The sequence below is a fragment of the Microcaecilia unicolor genome, chromosome 6, assembly GCF_901765095.1.
Source record: "Microcaecilia unicolor chromosome 6, aMicUni1.1, whole genome shotgun sequence".
In the NCBI taxonomy this organism is placed as follows: domain Eukaryota; kingdom Metazoa; phylum Chordata; class Amphibia; order Gymnophiona; family Siphonopidae; genus Microcaecilia; species Microcaecilia unicolor.
The window spans coordinates 96,319,255-96,337,005 of NC_044036.1; the positions used below are offsets into that span (position 1 = coordinate 96,319,255).

The following is a 17,751-nucleotide window of genomic DNA, read 5'->3' on the forward strand; positions in this document are numbered from 1 at the left end:
TGCTAAAATTAATGAAGCACCAAATCAAAATGTACCATGTTATTTCATTCTAGATTATTGAAAAAGCTCAGGCTGACAAAGAGCAACATAAATCAGTGTAAATATTGTAAAAGACATTTTTTCATTCACATTTTAAAGCAAATATTCAGGATAGCATAACCTGTATAACTTTATAGGGATGAAAAATCCACACAAGTGCCACTACTGAATACATAGGCAATACCAGATTTTTACGCATATAATGCATGCAAATTGCATGTCTATGTTAAAAATAAACCGGAATAATGCATCTATGCATATAATTTGTGGTATACCAGTTTATTTTTCTAAGATACACTAATTGCTAAAATAACTCATTTTTTAAACGTTTTTAAAGGTTTCTTTTTAGGTTCTTGCAGGCATTAGTGGTGCAAGAAACTTGCAAAAAAAACAAAACAAAAAAAAAAACAACCAACCAAATAACCCCCCCCCCTCCAAAAAAAAAAAAACCAAACCAAAACCCTGAAAAGAAAAAGCCTTAAACAAACGTGCTAATTTTGAAATTAGGGTGCCTTAATAAAAATAGAGTACCCTTGCATATAAGCATACAGGGAGTGCATACTTTATACAGATATCTTAGCAGGTACAAATTTATGCAGATATTTGTACTGCCATATTTACATTGTTATGGTAGCTAAATATCAGCTAAATATCACTGCCGTCCATTTACGTTTCTGGCCCAGTCCCAGTCTACCCTAAAGGGCGGTAATTTCATAACCATGCCCCTATGTGAAATGTCCAAAAAGATAAAGGCAATATAGACCCTTCAGTGACCAGTAGTAGTGCACAAATCCATCTCACAGAAATGTACACCTCTTCCAAAGGTGTAAATGTATGTATATTCTGTCCGCCCAGTCAGTCAGTGCTATTTAAATGGCCAGGAAGAGCTCCCAGCCGGTTAAAAAGCTCTTAACCAGCTATCGATGAATATTCAGCAGGAGATAGCTGGTTATCTTCTGCTGAATATTCACGGTCAGCGCTTAGTGGATAACCAGCTATATTGTGTGATACAGCCGGCTGCCCACTAATATTCAGCACATTGCCAACTAACTTTGATGGCCACGTTTATTTATTTAGATTTTGCTCACACCTTTTTCAGTAGTAGCTTCAAGGTGAGTTACATTCAGGTACACTGGATATTTCTCTCCCAGGAGAGCTCACAATCTAAGTTTGTACCTGAGGCAATGGAGGGTTAAGTGACTTGCCCAAGATTTTATTTATTTATTTATTTGTTGCATTTGTATCCCACATTTTCCCACCTTTTTGCGGGCTCAGTGTGGCTTACAATACATTATGAATGATGGAAATACATTTTGTTACAATTCGGTTATGGATTACATTGTGACGAGTTATACGAGACAAAATCAAAGTAACGTTAAGGAATATATCGATGGAAAAGAACGTTGAGACATTGGAAGGAAACAACGAGGAGCCAAGGGGCAATATATCATGACAGAAAACATATGGTATACATTTTTGTGAGTAGAGGTATATGTGTGGTGAGGTTTCAGGATAGGAAATTCATAGTGGATGTGTTGATGTATGACTGAACATTGAGTGTGGATTTATGTGTTTTGGTTCTTTCCGTAAGTTTTCTCAAAGAGATGTGTTTTCAATAATTTGCGGAAGTTGGTTTGTTCGCAGATCGTTTTCAGGCCACGTGGCAGCGCGTTCCAGTCCTGTGTGCTCATGTAAGAAAAGGTTGACGCGTGCAGCGCTTTGTATTTCAGGCCCTTGCAGTTAGGGAAGTGGAGGTTGAGAAAAGTTCTGGATGATTTTTTAGCGTTTCTGGGCGGTAAGTCGATTAACTCAGACATGTAGGCTGGGGCTTCTCCGTGAATAATTTTGTGGACTAGTGTGCATACTTTAAACGCAATGCGTTCCTTGAGTGGGAGCCAGTGTAGCTTCTCTCGTAATGGTTTAGCACTTTCATATTTTGGTTTTCCGAGTATGAGTCTGGCTGCTGTATTCTGGGCTGTTTGAAGTTTCCTCAGTATTTGCTCTTTGCAGCCTGCGTACAGTGAGTTGCAGTAATCCAGATGGCTGAGTACGAGGGATTGTACTAGGCTGCGGAAGACGGATCTTGGGAAGAATGGTCTTATTCTTTTCAGTTTCCACATGCAGTAGAACATTTTTTTTGTTGTGTTGTTTGCATGGGTTTCGAGTGTTAGGTGGCGGTCGATGGTAACTCCAAGGATTTTTAGTGTTTCTGAGATTGGAAGGTTTAGTTTTGGTGTATTTATAGCGGTGAATTCCTTCGTGTTGTATTGGGAAGTAAGTATCAGGCACTGTGTTTTTTCAGCATTTAATTTCAGACGAAATGCGTCTGCCCAGGTGTTCATGATGTGTAGACTTTGGTTGAATTCATTGGAGATTTCTTTGATGTCTTGTTTGAAAGGGATGTATATTGTTACATCATCGGCGTATATATATGGGTTGAGGTTATGGTTTGATAGGAGTTTTGCCAAGGGGATCATCATTAGGTTGAAGATGGTTGGTGAGAGAGGTGATCCTTGTGGTACTCCACATTCAGGCGTCCATGCGGCAGACGTGGCTGACTTTGATGTGACTTGGTATGAACGCATGGTTAGGAACCCCTTGAACCAGTTTAGGACGTTTCCTCCAATGCCAAAATAATCAAGTGTGTGTAGTAGGATTCCGTGGTCAACCATGTCAAAGGCACTTGACATGTCAAATTGTAGGAGGAGTATGTTGTTGCCGGTTGCAATCATTTGTTTAAATTTGGTCATCAGGGTAATTAATACTGTTTCAGTACTATGATTAGATCGGAATCCTGATTGGGCATCATGTAGTATTGAGTGTTTATTTAGATAGTTGGTGAGTTGTTTAGTTACAATTCCTTCGGTTATTTTGGTTGTTAGTGGTATGGATGCTACTGGTCTGTAGTTAGTTATTTCTCTTGCGCTTTTCTTTTTTTTTTTTTTTTTTATCAATAATTTTTATTAATAAACATCAGAATAAACATATCTTCCTTAATACAAAGTATACACTTGAATATTTCCTCAATGGTGTACAATTCTATATAGCTCTCACCGTAAACATTCTCTTTTATCAATCAACTATAAATCTGCAAATGTGCAAAGACAAACATTAGTTTTCATTTCTCCCCCCCCCCCATCCCCCCCCACCCCCCCCCCCCCCCCCTCCCCATCAAACACCTATTACTAACTCACTTGGGTCATGGCTCTGTGTGTCCAAAGTTCATCATTCATATTATAAATTCCCAACCGTTTATCAGTTAGTTTCTCCATCTCCTCAATTAGGGAAAGTTTTAGGATCCAGTCTTGCTCTGTTGGTGCCACCGGCTGTTTCCAAAACCGAGCAATGACACTCTTTGCAGCTGTCAAACTCATCCTCTTCAGACGTCTTTGCCATTTGACTCCTCGTCTGTTCCCTAAGCCCAACAGGCACCACTGAGGCTCACATAGAAAGTTCTTGCCTGTATGGGCAGTTATCTTTGCAGTTATAGTTTGCCAATACACTTGTAATTTCCCACAGGACCACCAGATATGTAAAAAAGTTCCCACATCTGTTGAACATCTCCAACAATACTGTGAGGCCCCTGGAAACATCATATGCAATCTATATGGGGTAAAATACCATCTCGAGAGTACCTTGAAGGCATTTTCTTTTAACAACACGCATGTTGATGCCTTATTAACTTCCACAATAATGGCCTTCCACTCATGAACTGTCAATTCCTTCTCCAAATCTTTTTCCCATTTAGTCATATACAAGCATTTCTCAAAACTCACTCCCCTTATAAATTTATACAGCCTGGATATAACTCCCCTCATTGTTCCCAGTGAGCCCCACATGTTTTCTAATACCTCATAATCCTCTGGATCGTTTCTTAGCCATCCTTGTGTGTAAATATAATGTTGGACCTGCAGATAAAAAAATCTGTCCCTATCTAAAACCCCATAATCGTCCTTGAGCTCTGTAAATAATCTCATTTTCCCATCTTCCAATAAATCTCGAAACCTCAATATGCCCCTCTCCGCCCACCTCTTTGCTATCGGATTTCCCAGCCCCACTCTAAATGTAGGTTCCCCCCGAATACAAGCATATGTAGATGTGATTCTATTTTTCCAAAAGCGTGACTTAAGGGAACCCCATAGTGTCAATAAATGCCCTACAAACGGGTTGGTAGTAAGCCTGCCCACAGTGGGGTAAGTTGAAGATGCCCATAGTACTGACTGCAGGCTATGCCGCTGCACCATCTCCTGGTCCATGTGTGCCACCACCAACCATCTTTCCTGACCCCACATGGATATCAGTTTCAGTTGTGCAGCCCAGTAATACCATTCAAGGCTCGGGACCCCTCTCCCACCCATCTCTGTTGAACGCCAGAGCAGCTTCCTGCTGAGCCTGGGAGCCTTGCCCCCCCAAATAAACTTCACTATAGCTTGTTGTAGAATTCTCAACTCCCTCCCAGGGATTGCTACCGGTAATGTTTGAAACAAAAACAAAAGTCTGGGCAATATATTCATCCTAATCGATGCTATCCTTCCCCACCATGACAGCCACTTACCCGTCCAGCCCTCCATATCCTTGCGTATTTGATGGAATAGCGGTATATAATTTAGCTGGTATAGCTGAGGAATCTGAGCAGGTATTTGAACTCCTAAATATTTAATTTTATCCCTCCTTAGTTTGAAAGGAAAACTTCGGGAGAGCTCTTCCATCCTAGGTTGTGCTATAGACACCCCGATCATTTCCGATTTGTCATAATTTATCTTAAAACCAGAGAGCCTACCAAACTCCTCCAACTCTGCCATCAATATAGGAAGATGCATCCCCGGGTTGTTTACAAAAAATAACACATCATCGGCAAATAACGCCAATTTGTGTTCAAAACCTCCTATCATTATTCCTGGAATGTCCACCGATTCACGCACCCTCTGAGCCAAAGGCTCAATCGAGATTGCGAACAACAGTGGTGACAGCGGACACCCCTGTCTAGTGCCCCGTTCAATCTGAATAGCGGATGTATACCCCCCGTTTACTTTAATTCTTGCCACGGGTTTCTCGTATAAGCGTTGTATCCAACCTATCAACCCCTGGCCAAACCCCAGATGTTCCAAAACTTCCCATAGATAAGGCCAGTCCACCCTGTCGAACGCTTTTTCTGCGTCCGTACTCAAAAGAGCCACAGGGATCCCCCTCTGTTGGGCTACCCATATAACATGTAAGGAGCGTCTAATGTTATCTGCCACCTGCCGCCCCATGACAAACCCAGATTGATCAGTATGAATCAGTGCAGGCAGAACCTTTCCTAACCTATCGGCAATTACTTTGGATAAAATCTTAATATCTAGATTTATTAGAGAGATGGGGCGATAGGAGCCACACACTGCTGGGTCTCTTCCTGGTTTTAAAAGCAGAGAGATCCCTGCTTCATGCATACTCCCCGGCAAAGAATGGCCCGCCAAACATGCATTCCCAACCCTCAACAACATGGGCCCCACCTCCCCTACAAAAGTCTTATAAAACCTGGCAGAATACCCATCCAGGCCGGGCGCCTTCCCTCCTTGGAGACCCTTAATCACCCGTTGGATCTCTTCAAGATGAAATGGGGCCTCTAACTGTTTGCGTTCCAAACTTGACAGCCTTGGAAGACGCAGCTTTCCTAAGCTCTTCCTGATTTCTTCCCCCTCTACCCCCCTTTCCCTACAGTATAAGTTCTGATAAAATTTTTCAAACTGATCTCTTATTTCTCCATCTCCATAATACATCTTATCGCCCGCCCCTTTTATTTTTGTTATGGTGCGGCTCCTTTGTCTATGCCTCAAAAGATTAGCCAACATCCGTCCAGACTTATTACCGAATTCATAAAATTTCTGTTGGAGTTTCGTATGTAGAAACTCCATATGTTCTACTTGCAATTTCTCTAGTTCTGCCCTACACTGTCTCATCTCTCCCAGGACTATCCCAGAACCTCCCTCCTGGTGACAGCATTCTAGTTTCACTAATCGTGCCCGTAAGTCCAGTTCCCTCTTTTCTCGTAGCCTCTTTTTCCGCGCTCCCCATTTAATGAGGTGACCCCTCACCACAGCCTTTAGGGCATCCCACAGTGTACTATCTAGAACCTCGCCAGTGTCATTCACCAACATATAATTCTGAATGATCTGTCGAATATCCTCCCGCACCCTACTATCCCCAAGAATCAGTTCGTTTAATCTCCAAAAGAGTTGGCGCCTTTCCTCCGTCAGACCCTTGAGCTCAAGCTCCACTGGGGCATGGTCAGAAATAGAAATAGACCCAATATGGGATTCTACCACCTGATCCCACAACTGCCGGCTACACCACACCATATCAATTCTTGTATAAGTATTTTGAGAGTGGGGAAAAAAAGTATAAGACCGCTGGCTCGGATGCCTAAGCCTCCAGACATCTACTAAATCTAGATTGGAGACAAGTGATTTTAACTGTACACAGTGGGCTGAGGACTTATCAACCAACCCCTTTGAATGATCCATGGATGTCGTGCTGGTGTTAAAGTCCCCTCCCAAAATCATCCCCCCTTTCTGGAACTGGAAGAGTTCCTTATAAATCCGAGTAAAAAATTCTCCTTGTCCTGAGTTAGGGGCATATATATTTACTATAGTCACATCCTTACCATACAGCTGTCCCCGGATCGCCAAACACCTTCCCAGGGTATCCCTATATACCTCTGCTATTACTAATGGGATGTGTCTACGGATATAAATCACCAATCCTCCCACCTTGCCCCCTCTAGCATCAAAGTGTGAGATACATTCACTGTATCCCCTATGTTTAAGTAGGTGTGCATCCCTCTTTTGAATGTGTGTTTCCTGCAATAATATAATATCCCACTTAAGTTTCTGCAATTCCCTATGTATCAAACTTCTCTTCTGTGGAGAGTTCATACCATTAACATTCCATGACCCAATGTGTATACCCTTGATCCCCTTCCCTCCCCCCCCTCTCCCCCCCTGCTGGGCTGTGCCAATAGCCGCCAGCCTATAGTAATGAGGAAATCACTCTCCGCCGGAGCACATCACCTTCTTCCCCATAACAACAGTTCCCGGACCCCTCCCCCCCTATTTCACAAATTTCTATTTAACTCCCAAAACCCTTTCATTCCGTAAATAGACATCCTGTAACAATTCCAGTACTTTACAAATCCCATCAACTGCTTTCCATACTTTTAACATTACCCCATCAAACCCATGAGGTAGCTGAAGTCATAAATATCTCTCACATCCATTCAGGTTACTTTTGTCTCTGTTGCTAGCTGTGAAATGTTCTCTCTTCGTGGGCGCACTCTGCGCCAGGATGACTCTTTCTTTATCTTTGCTGGCATGCTTGATCTCCCTTCAGAAGCTGCCGCAGGCAGATTTGTATATCCCAGCTCAGTGAGGACCTTCCAAGCCTCTCCTAGCGTAACCACTCGTCTGGTTATCCCTTCCGCTGTAAACTGGAGACCAAAAGGGAAGATCCATCGATATCTGAAATTAGACTGCCGGAGATATGTTGTTAATTCTTTAAATTCTCTCCGTCTCTGAAGGGTTCCCAGCGCCAAATCTTGACATACCAAAATTTTTTTGTTGTCCCAGAGTATCTCACCCTGGGATCTAGCTTTCTTCCATATCTTGTCTTTGATAGTATAGTCTTTAAAGCATACAACAATGTCTCTTGGCTGCTGGTCTCTCCTGGGGCCCAAACTCCGATGTACCCGATCAAATCCTATTTCAGACTCCTCCATATTGGCCTGCCCCTCCATACCTATATCCAATATTCTAGCGCAAATTTCTCGGATCACCTGTGCACAGTCTTTATTCTGGTCCGTTTCTGGGACCCCTTTAAATCTCAAATTGTTCCTTCTGGAACGATTTTCCAGGTCTTCCACCTCTAATTGCAATTTTGCTTTTTCAGCTTGCACAATCGTGAGAGCAGTGCGCAGGCCCTCCATTTCTCCCTCCACGTGCTCCAGCACATCTTCCACCTGCTCCACCCTGCCTCCGATCTCTCTCACCTCTTTTTGGATGTCAGTGACCGCCTCCCGGATGGTTTTCCGAACTGCCGACATTTCAGCCTTTAAGGCTTTAAACCACCTCGCTACCTCCTGTTTCGTCAGCTCGGTATCGCTTTCTAACTGTTCTGCTGGGTCCTCCATTTCGGAGCCAGAATCCGCGGCGACCATTTTGTTATTGGCTTTCTGCTGGGAGCGGCTCGTGCTCGCCGCCTCGTTTTTCTGTGTTGCGGTGAACTTGAACTTTTCCAGCCGTTTTCTTGTCGCCATCCCTTCTCTTTATCTTTGATCTCAAAACCGCCAATCTCGGGGGTTAGTGAACCGGGAAATAGCGCAAATTTCTTCGCTGCTCCTACGGAGCTCTGGATTCAGGCTTCCATACCCGACGGTGACGTCACTTCCTCCCCTCTCTTGCGCTTTTCTTTGTGTCTTTGGGTATTGGGGTGAGTAAAATATTTCCTTTTTCTTTTGGGAAAAGTCCATTTCGTAGCATGAAGTTTATGTGGTTCGTTAGGTCTGATATGAATTGTTGAGGAGCTGATTTCATGAGGTTGTTTGGGCATATGTCTAGTTTGCAATTGGATTTAGCATATCTTTTAAGTGTATCAGAGATGAGGTCTTCTGATAATAATTCGAATTCGGTCCAGGTTCTGTCTGCTGGGTATATGCCGTCTTCTGGGTCTAGACAGTCTAGGAGTGAGGCGTATTCGATTTGGCTGGAAGGTATTTTAAGTCGTAACTGTATAATTTTCTCCTTGAAGTATTTCGCAAGGCTGTCAACGTCTGGTATATCTTTGCTGTTGTTTGTAACTGGTGTGGTGTCTAACAGTTTGTTCACAAGGTGGAAGAGTTTATGTGTGTCTTTGTAGTTTGGTCCTATTATTGTCTTGTAGTGTAGTCTCTTAGTCTGTTTTATGGTATATTTGTATTTCCTCCGAAGTAGTTTCCAGGCATTTAGTGTTTGTTCATCTCTTTTTTTATTCCATGCACGTTCTAATTTTCTGACTTGTGTTTTAAGCTTTTTCAGCTCTTCGGTGAACCATGGGTTTGATTTTTTTCTGTGTGATGTTCTGGTTTGGATCGGGGCGATTTTGTCTAATGTTGTTGTACATAGATCGTCCCATTCTTGGAGGAATTGGATGGTGTCAGCAGTGGTTGACCATTCGTTCTGGTAGATCTCTTGCCAAAATGTTGTGGGGTCTATTTTTCCTCTCGTGGTGTATGTAGTTCGCTGGTGGTTATTGATTATGTTCATGTGTGTTTTTTGCCAATAGAGGGAGACATTTGCTTTATGGTGATCTGACCATAATGTAGGTGTCCATCTTGTGTTGGTGAGTGTGATAACTGAGTCCGGGTCCAATTTGTGTGTTATGATGTCCAATGTATGTCCTTTTTTGTGTGTTGTTTGCGTGTTGGGTGCATGTAGATCCCAGAGTTTTAGGAATTCTTTGAATTCTCGTGTGCCTGTTGAGGTGTCATCTTCAAGGTGTAGGTTAATGTCTCCTATTAAAAGGATGTTTGTGGCAGATAAACACGTATTCGAGATGAAGTCCATGAGTTGTGTTTGGGAGTCTTTCCATTTTCCTGGTGGTCTGTAGAATAAGATTGCATCGAGGTGTCCAACTAGGTTTGAGTGATTAATTCTTGACGATGTGATTTCAAGTTGTGGTGAGGTAGATTCACCCGTGGTTGTGATGGTGAATTCGGACTTGTAAATTATGGCTATTCCGCCCCCTCTTTTTCCACTTCTTGTCCAGTGTGTGATTTTGTAGTTTGGTGGGCATGCTTCTAAGATGGCGGGGTCTGTGGGGCTATGGAACCAGGTTTCTGTAATAAATAGAAGGTCTAATTTATCTGTGGTAATCCAGTCGCGTATGTCTACTGAGTTACTTACTGCTGATCGTGCATTGATGTATCCTAGTTGGATTGATCGATGTGGGTCTGTGGGGGGGTTTGATGTGTTTATTTTTATTAATTGTCTATTTCTTCGGTTGTTAAATTTGTTATTGTTGTTGTTATCCTCTCTTTGTTGGTGGTATTTATGTTCGAAGGTTTTTCCTTTTGGTTGGTTGTTGTATCTTTGGTTTGGTGAGTTGTTGGTAGGTGGTGCGTAGAGTTGGTTTGTTGTGGGTAAGTTATTATGGATGTTCTTTAAGGTGGGCATTGTGTGTGTGTGAGTGCTGTGTGATTTGTGTGTTTTGGGGTTATTGTAACCTGTGTTGTGTGTTGTGTTGGCGTGTAAGAGTGTGGTGAGACAATGAATGGTTAGGAGTATTTTACTGATATTCATATCTGTATTTAGGCACTGTGGCAAATATTCAGCTGGTTAGTAGTCAAGTAATGAAAGCATAGTATAGACTTTGAAATCCTAGTTGAAAGCGGTGCATAGAATTAAAGCCTTCTATTTAAAACAAGCAATGCAAAGTATAAACTTTTAAATCAAGATAAAAGCAATTAAAGCCTTCTATTTTAGGCAAGCAATGCAGAGTTTAGACTTTTGGATCTAGCTGGAATCAGTTAAAGCCTTCTATGTAAAGCAAGCGAAGCAGTGAATAGACTCCCAAATCGGGCTGAGAGCAATCAGGGCTCTCTATTTAAAGCAAACAAAGCAGAGCATAAATTTTCAGCTTGACCTGGGAGCAATTAGATTAAATTAAATTAAATTAAATTAAAGTCTTCCTGTTAAAGTAAGCAGTGCAGAGTATAAACTCCCAGATCTAGCTGAAAGTAATTAGGCCTTTTGTACAAGCATGCAGTGCAAGCAGAGCATTAGTTATTAAATCGAGTTAAAGCAATATGTGCAGCCATGGCAAGGCAAGGTGGAGCAAGCAGGCTACTGTTGCGGGTCCTGGTTCTGTTGCGCCCTATCCCATCCACGCGGTCGCCACCGGGTCCGATCCGACCTCACTGGGCCCTGCGTCCTCCTTCCTCTCTGCCTTCCTTTACCTGTTCGGCGTGAGATGTGGAGTTCACCGTAGTAACGAGCAGGTTTTCTGCTGCAGTCTATGCAAGCCCCCGAAGTCGGCCATGAGGTGGTCTCCGGTAAGTTCATGAGGGTGGGTGCCAGTCAGCAGTGGCAGATGGCGACCGTTGAGTGTGCTTCAGTGCTTGACCAGCATCCGTGCCTGGTCCGTTGTGTCGGGGATGAGCTCGGGGAAGAAAGCTGCTCACTAGGGTCTCCAGCAATCTTTGGAGGGCGGGTGTCAGTTTGCGGCGGCGCGGGTTGGCCACGAGGCAGGCTGTCGGTTGTTGCGGCATTCAGCGGTGGAAGATCAGCGCCGCATTTCCTTCGTTGCCGCCGCTCGGAGCGATGCCAGAGGCGGGCGGTTATGATAGGCGAGCCGGCATCTTGGCTGCGCTCAGGCGGACTTCCGCTTGGCTGGCGCGGCGATCTCAGTCGGAGTGCTGGCGATTTAGGCTACCTTTCGGGTCGGCCTCTGCTTGGGTGGTCCTCGTTGGGCAATGTCCCTTTCTGCTCTGGTTCACTCCTGGGCCGTTCCAGCCGGGGAGCGTGTTGGCGGTGTGCAAGTCCTGGGATGCAGCTAGGTGCCCGATGTGTGTCTGGAATTGGGAGATGGTAGGGCGTTTACGGCGCTAGAGTGCTGGGCATCTGATTTTTAGAGTGCCCTGCAGAGTTCCTTGTAGAGCGTCCTCTCAGTCGGCTGGGCTATGGGCTCGCTTCTGCCAGGCCTCCGGTTGATGAGGCCGGTCGTTTTCGGCACAGCTAGGCCTCAGTCCGGATGGGGTCGTGGCCTCGAGGCGGGTGGGTAATCGTGATCGGTCTCGGGTCACTCACTCGCGTTGGACTCAGTGAGGCCGTCGCTGTCATGTGGTCCTCCAATCCGGTCTGGTGTGGTTCTGATTCAGCTCCGGTCCGGTTAGGTATGCTCTAGGATGATTCGGGTGGATTTAGTTCCCTAGGGGTTTCGGGAGCTCGTTACAGAGCTCCTTACCTGGCGGCCATCAAACTAACACAAGGAGCAGCAGCAGGATTTGAACCAGCCACCTCTGGATTGCAAGACAGTGCTCTAACCACTAGGCCACTCTGGGCCACAGACATAGCAGGCCTATCTTTGACTGGTTTCAACTTAACCAGCCAGCGCTGAATACTGACTTGGCCAGTGAAGCTGAAAACACCCAAAAGTAAAACAGATATTCAATGCTGGTCTCCGGAAATGGCCCAGCATTGAATATCCAGGCTCAGCGTCAACCACGAGAGGCAGCCTGGCTAACTTCTGTGGTCTGAATATCGGCCCCTATGTCTTTTATAAAAGTTGGATATACAACACAAATCTACATCCCCAAGAACACCTACAGGTTGATCATGTAAAAGGAGGCACAATACTGTTGTATACCTAATTTTATCTGTGCATACCCACAAGCAAATTCATATCAATCATTTCCCCCATGTAAACCATGCTTTATATACAGAAGATGCTTTATAAAATTACCCGTAGCAATTTATATGACTAAATGGGTGCAATTCTGAATGCCTCTTGAAGGTGGCAGCTGGAACACACTTTTGAGAGGGTCTCTCTTGTTTGCTGAGGTCTTTTCTGAAAAGGTTAAATCTATTATTGGATCGAAGTAAAATCCTATCATAAATAAAGCTGCTGAACCAGGGAGCATTTCTGTTACGAAAAAAGAGTGCCTTACTTCCATACATTTCCCAAGATGTACGGTTTTCTTGCTACTGACTAGTTTTAAGCACTGCTTTCATTTGAAATTGTCTCACAAATCCCCAACTCCTGTCTCTAGTTCAATCTTTTCTCCATTGCTTCTGGTACACATTGTAAGCTCTCTGGAGACAGGGAAATACCTACCGTATCTGAAGGTAACTCATCTCGAGCTACTGAAAAGGTATAAGCTAAACCCAAGAAAGGATGCTCTTGGCCTCCCTATAATATTCCCATCTTTCACACACTCCCAGATCTACCCTCTATGCCAAACCTCCCCATCTCCTACCTTCCCTCTCTTCCTTCAACCTGCCAAGAATTTTCTTCTCTCCCCCATTCTTCTGCCCTTTTTTCTCACCTCCTCCTTTTCATTGTTATTCAAACGATGAAATAGAAAGATATTATCCCTTCAGGCAAGCAATTAGAGCTCAATCTCTATTGGTGAGCTTTAGCAGCCCTTTATGGAGCTGCTCAGAGGGCTGGAAAAATCAGGAGCATTGCTATTCCACCCACTGGACTGTACCTGCTGCTCCTATCACAAGAACACAGCATGTATGCTAAGAAGGGAACAGCCTTCGGTCAGCTTCAAACACTAAAAAATAATTTTGTTTCAGCACTGAGAAAAAAAATCAGCAGCATTAATGTTTAGAGGAGTGTAACAACAGACATGCATAAATGCCATTCAGATCAAGAACTGTCTCGTGCGCTAAACTTTGACAGCAAAATCCCCTTTGCACCTTATCTGCTGCTTTCCTGAGAAGTCTGGAGATTACAAAATTGTACTAGTTTACAATACAGGTGGCTGTAAAAAAAAAATCAACACAGTCAATATCTTTTGAGGCATTAAGACTAAAAAAGGGAAGAGTCTTAAAATGGAAAACCGGGGATGACGAAGGGGCATGAATAGAAAGGATTCTTTTAAGACCTAGCGCAGAGATTTGCAATGCTCAAGCTATGTTAACAGCTAAAAGGGGAATGCATTTGCGAGCTTATGCCCCAAATATTGTGGGTGTGCTGGCTACAAAGTCAAAATGGAACACATGGGAAGTGCAGTCAGTATATATTCTATTTGTTAGTACACTGATTTAATGCACATTAACCTATGAATTTGCATGCACACACCAAAATAAACTATAAAAACAAATCTTTGAAACAAACCAAGACATATCCAAAAATCAGAAAAAAGCTAAAAATCTGAAAATGAACCAAAAATGTGTGTGAATTCCTGATGTACACTAATACAGGAGAAGGCTTCCCCTTCTTCCCACACCACAGAATCTAAGACTTTTCATTATGTTTCAAAAATTCATTTCAAGTCTCACTAGCTTAAAGACATTAGTACAACTAGAAAATGCTTTGAGCTTGAGAGAGAGTGTAACAAAGGAGAACTTGTAAATCTATCTTGCTTTGCACTGTTTCCCCACAATGCTTGCTAATATTGACTCTGCACTTGCTGAATGCTCACAAATTTGGAGAAATGTAAATGCTAATGTACTGCAGACAGGAATGGAAGGGTGATGGAAAGGAGGGGGAAATCGATGGCTACATATTATTGACAAGTTGGCTAGGAACACAAAGGTCCCTGATAAATATTCTCTGCCTGTTGATAGGGGGACTATGCTTTTGGTTTCTATAGCAGCCCCTTTTATGCAGACTTACATGTAGAGGAAGGTGGAAGACACCTCCGTTAGCTAGGACATAAGAAAAGGCGTGCTTAGAGGCACAATAAGGCTCCTTATAATATAAACCCTGAAAGGAATCGCACATTAATTCAGCAATCCTTTTCACCAATTTTTGACATCAGAAAAGACAATTTTTCCTACAAAGTATCATCACGATATAACAGTAAGTGCTGAACATGAAATTGAACCTATCCTCTTAAGAAACATTAGTTGTGGAGAATAAAATATTAGAAGAGACATATATTATAGGTATAAATAGAAAAACACAGTAGGGTAGTTAAGAATAATGAGAAGCTAGTAAAAAGGGAATGCAGCAGTAATCTACTACATGGTATAAACAGGGGAAAAAAGAAATCATGGATCACATTCACCATACGGCTATGGCTAGACTGCAGTCTAGGCAGATTAAAATGTTTTTCTATTTCCTGAACAAGGACAGTGAATACCTTAAAATAAAAGGGCATCTAGATTGTCGAGGCACGTTGATGCATAGGCTGCACCTAGTTTACAAAGGGAACATATGTGCCTACATATCTTTATAAAATAGCTTCCCCAAAGCTCTCAACTGCTCTAAGGAAGGAGCAATTTTTTGGGTAACTTTATACATGTATGTGCTAGTAGGAATTTGCACATAAATGTCAATCCAACTCCTGCCCCGCCCATTCACTGCCCCTCCTCCCTTTTCACCGGGAATGATTATGCATATATCACAAAGTAGTCACTGTGTTTCTGATCACCTAATCTTATGCACATATGCTCCCTGGCACTTCTATAGCACATAAAATGCTGTTTAACTATAGAAAAGGTGATTACGACAAAATGAGAAAAATGGTGAAAAAAAGACTGAAAGGAGCAGCTCGCAGAGTAAAAAACTTGCATCAGGCGTGGATGCTGTTTAAAAACACCATCCTGGAGGTTCAGGACAAATATATTCCACGTATTAGAAAAAAGGGAAAAAAGACTAAACGTCAGCCGGCGTGGCTAAACAGTAAGATAAAGGAAATCATTAGAGCCAAAAAACAATCCTTCAGAAAGTGGAGAAGAGAACCAACTGAAAGTAACAGGATAGATCATAAGGAATGCCAAGCCAAATGCAAAGCGGAGATAAGGAGGGCAAAAAAGGACTTTGAGAAGAAATTAGCGTTGGAAGCAAAAATACATAGTAAAAACTTTTTTAGATACATTAAAAGCAGGAAACCGGCCAAAGAGTCGGTTGGGCCGCTGGACGAAAATGGTGTTAAAGGGGCGATCAAGGAGGACAAAGCCGTAGCGGAGAAATTAAATGAATTCTTTGCTTCGGTCTTCACCGAGGAGGATTTGGGGGGGACACCGGTGCCGGAAAGAATATTTGAAGCGGGGGAGTCGGAGAAACTAAACAAATTCTCTGTAACCTTGGAGGATGTAATGGGTCAGTTCAGCAAGCTGAAGAGTAGTAAATCACCGGGACCTGATGGTATTCATCCCAGAGTATTAATAGAACTAAAAAATGAACTTGCGGAGCTACTGTTAGAAATATGCAATCTGTCCCTAAAATCGAGTGTAATACCGGAAGACTGGAGGGTAGCCAATGTTACTCCGATTTTTAAGAAAGGTTCCAGAGGAGATCCGGGAAATTATAGACCGGTGAGTCTGACGTCGGTGCCGGGCAAGATGGTGGAGGCTATTATTAAGAATAAAATTGCAGAGCATATACAAAAACATGGACTGATGAGACAAAGTCAGCACGGATTTAGTGAAGGGAAGTCTTGCCTCACCAATCTAATGCATTTTTTTGAGGGGGTAAGCAAACATGTGGACAATGGGGAGCCGGTTGATATTGTATATCTGGATTTTCAGAAGGCGTTTGACAAAGTGCCGCACGAAAGACTCCTGAAGAAATTGCAGAGTCATGGAATCGGAGGTAGGGTATTATTATGGATTAAGAACTGGTTGAGAGATAGGAAGCAGAGAGTAGGATTGCGTGGCCAGTATTCTCAGTGGAGGAGGGTAGTTAGTGGGGTCCCGCAGGGGTCTGTGCTGGGTCCGTTGCTTTTTAATGTATTTATAAATGACCTAGAGATGGGAATAACTAGTGAGGTAATTAAATTCGCCGATGACACAAAATTATTCAGGGTCGTCAAGTCGCAGGAGGAATGTGAACGATTACAGGAGGACCTTGCGAGACTGGGAGAATGGGCGTGCAAGTGGCAGATGAAGTTCAATGTTGACAAGTGCAAAGTGATGCATGTGGGTAAGAGGAACCCGAATTATAGCTACGTCTTGCAAGGTTCCGCGTTAGGAGTTACAGATCAAGAAAGGGATCTGGGTGTCGTCGTCGATGATACGCTGAAACCTTCTGCTCAGTGTGCTGCTGCGGCTAGGAAAGCGAATAGAATGTTGGGTGTTATTAGGAAGGGTATGGAGTCCAGGTGTGCGGATGTTATAATGCCGTTGTATCGCTCCATGGTGCGACCGCACCTGGAGTATTGTGTTCAGTACTGGTCTCCGTATCTCAAAAAAGATATAGTAGAATTGGAAAAGGTACAGCGAAGGGCGACGAAAATGATAGTGGGGATGGGACGACTTTCCTATGAAGAGAGGCTGAGAAGGCTAGGGCTTTTCAGCTTGGAGAAGAGACGGCTGAGGGGAGATATGATAGAAGTGTATAAAATAATGAGTGGAATGGATCGGGTGGATGTGAAGCGACTGTTCACGCTATCCAAAAATACTAGGACTAGAGGGCATGAGTTGAAGCTACAGTGTGGTAAATTTAAAACGAATCGGAGAAAATTTTTCTTCACCCAACGTGTAATTAGACTCTGGAATTCATTGCCGGAGAACGTGGTACGGGCGGTTAGCTTGACGGAGTTTAAAAAGGGGTTAGATAGATTCCTAAAGGACAAGTCCATAGACCGCTATTAAATGGACTGGAAAAATTCCTCATTTTTAGGTATAACTTGTCTGGAATGTTTTTACGTTTGGGGAGCGTGCCAGGTGCCCTTGACCTGGATTGGCCACTGTCGGTGACAGGATGCTGGGCTAGATGGACCTTTGGTCTTTCCCAGTATGGCACTACTTATGTACTTATGTACTTATGTACTAATATGCTTACATGGCTCCTAAAATGACCCTCTAAACCTGCTCAGGAGAGCCCATCAGACTGGTGTTAAAGTGACACTATCTACCTCAATGCACTGTTAGTGGCTCAGTTTATACACTTTCACTCATACAGCTGGAGAGAATGAAGTGTACTGCCCAATGAGCACCAGATTCTTACAATATAATATCCTGGACTCCCCAACACCAGCTGCTTCCCATCTAGTTCCGTATGACCCCAATCAATCTATATACAAAG

General features: G+C 43.3%; 1 protein-coding gene across 2 annotated transcripts in view; it reads right to left on the minus strand.

Moving 5' to 3' along the window:
• XPR1 (xenotropic and polytropic retrovirus receptor 1) overlaps positions 1-17,751 on the minus strand; it is a 373,461-nt gene that overhangs the window by 13,276 nt on the left and 342,434 nt on the right. The gene's annotated exons all lie outside the window — the stretch shown is intronic.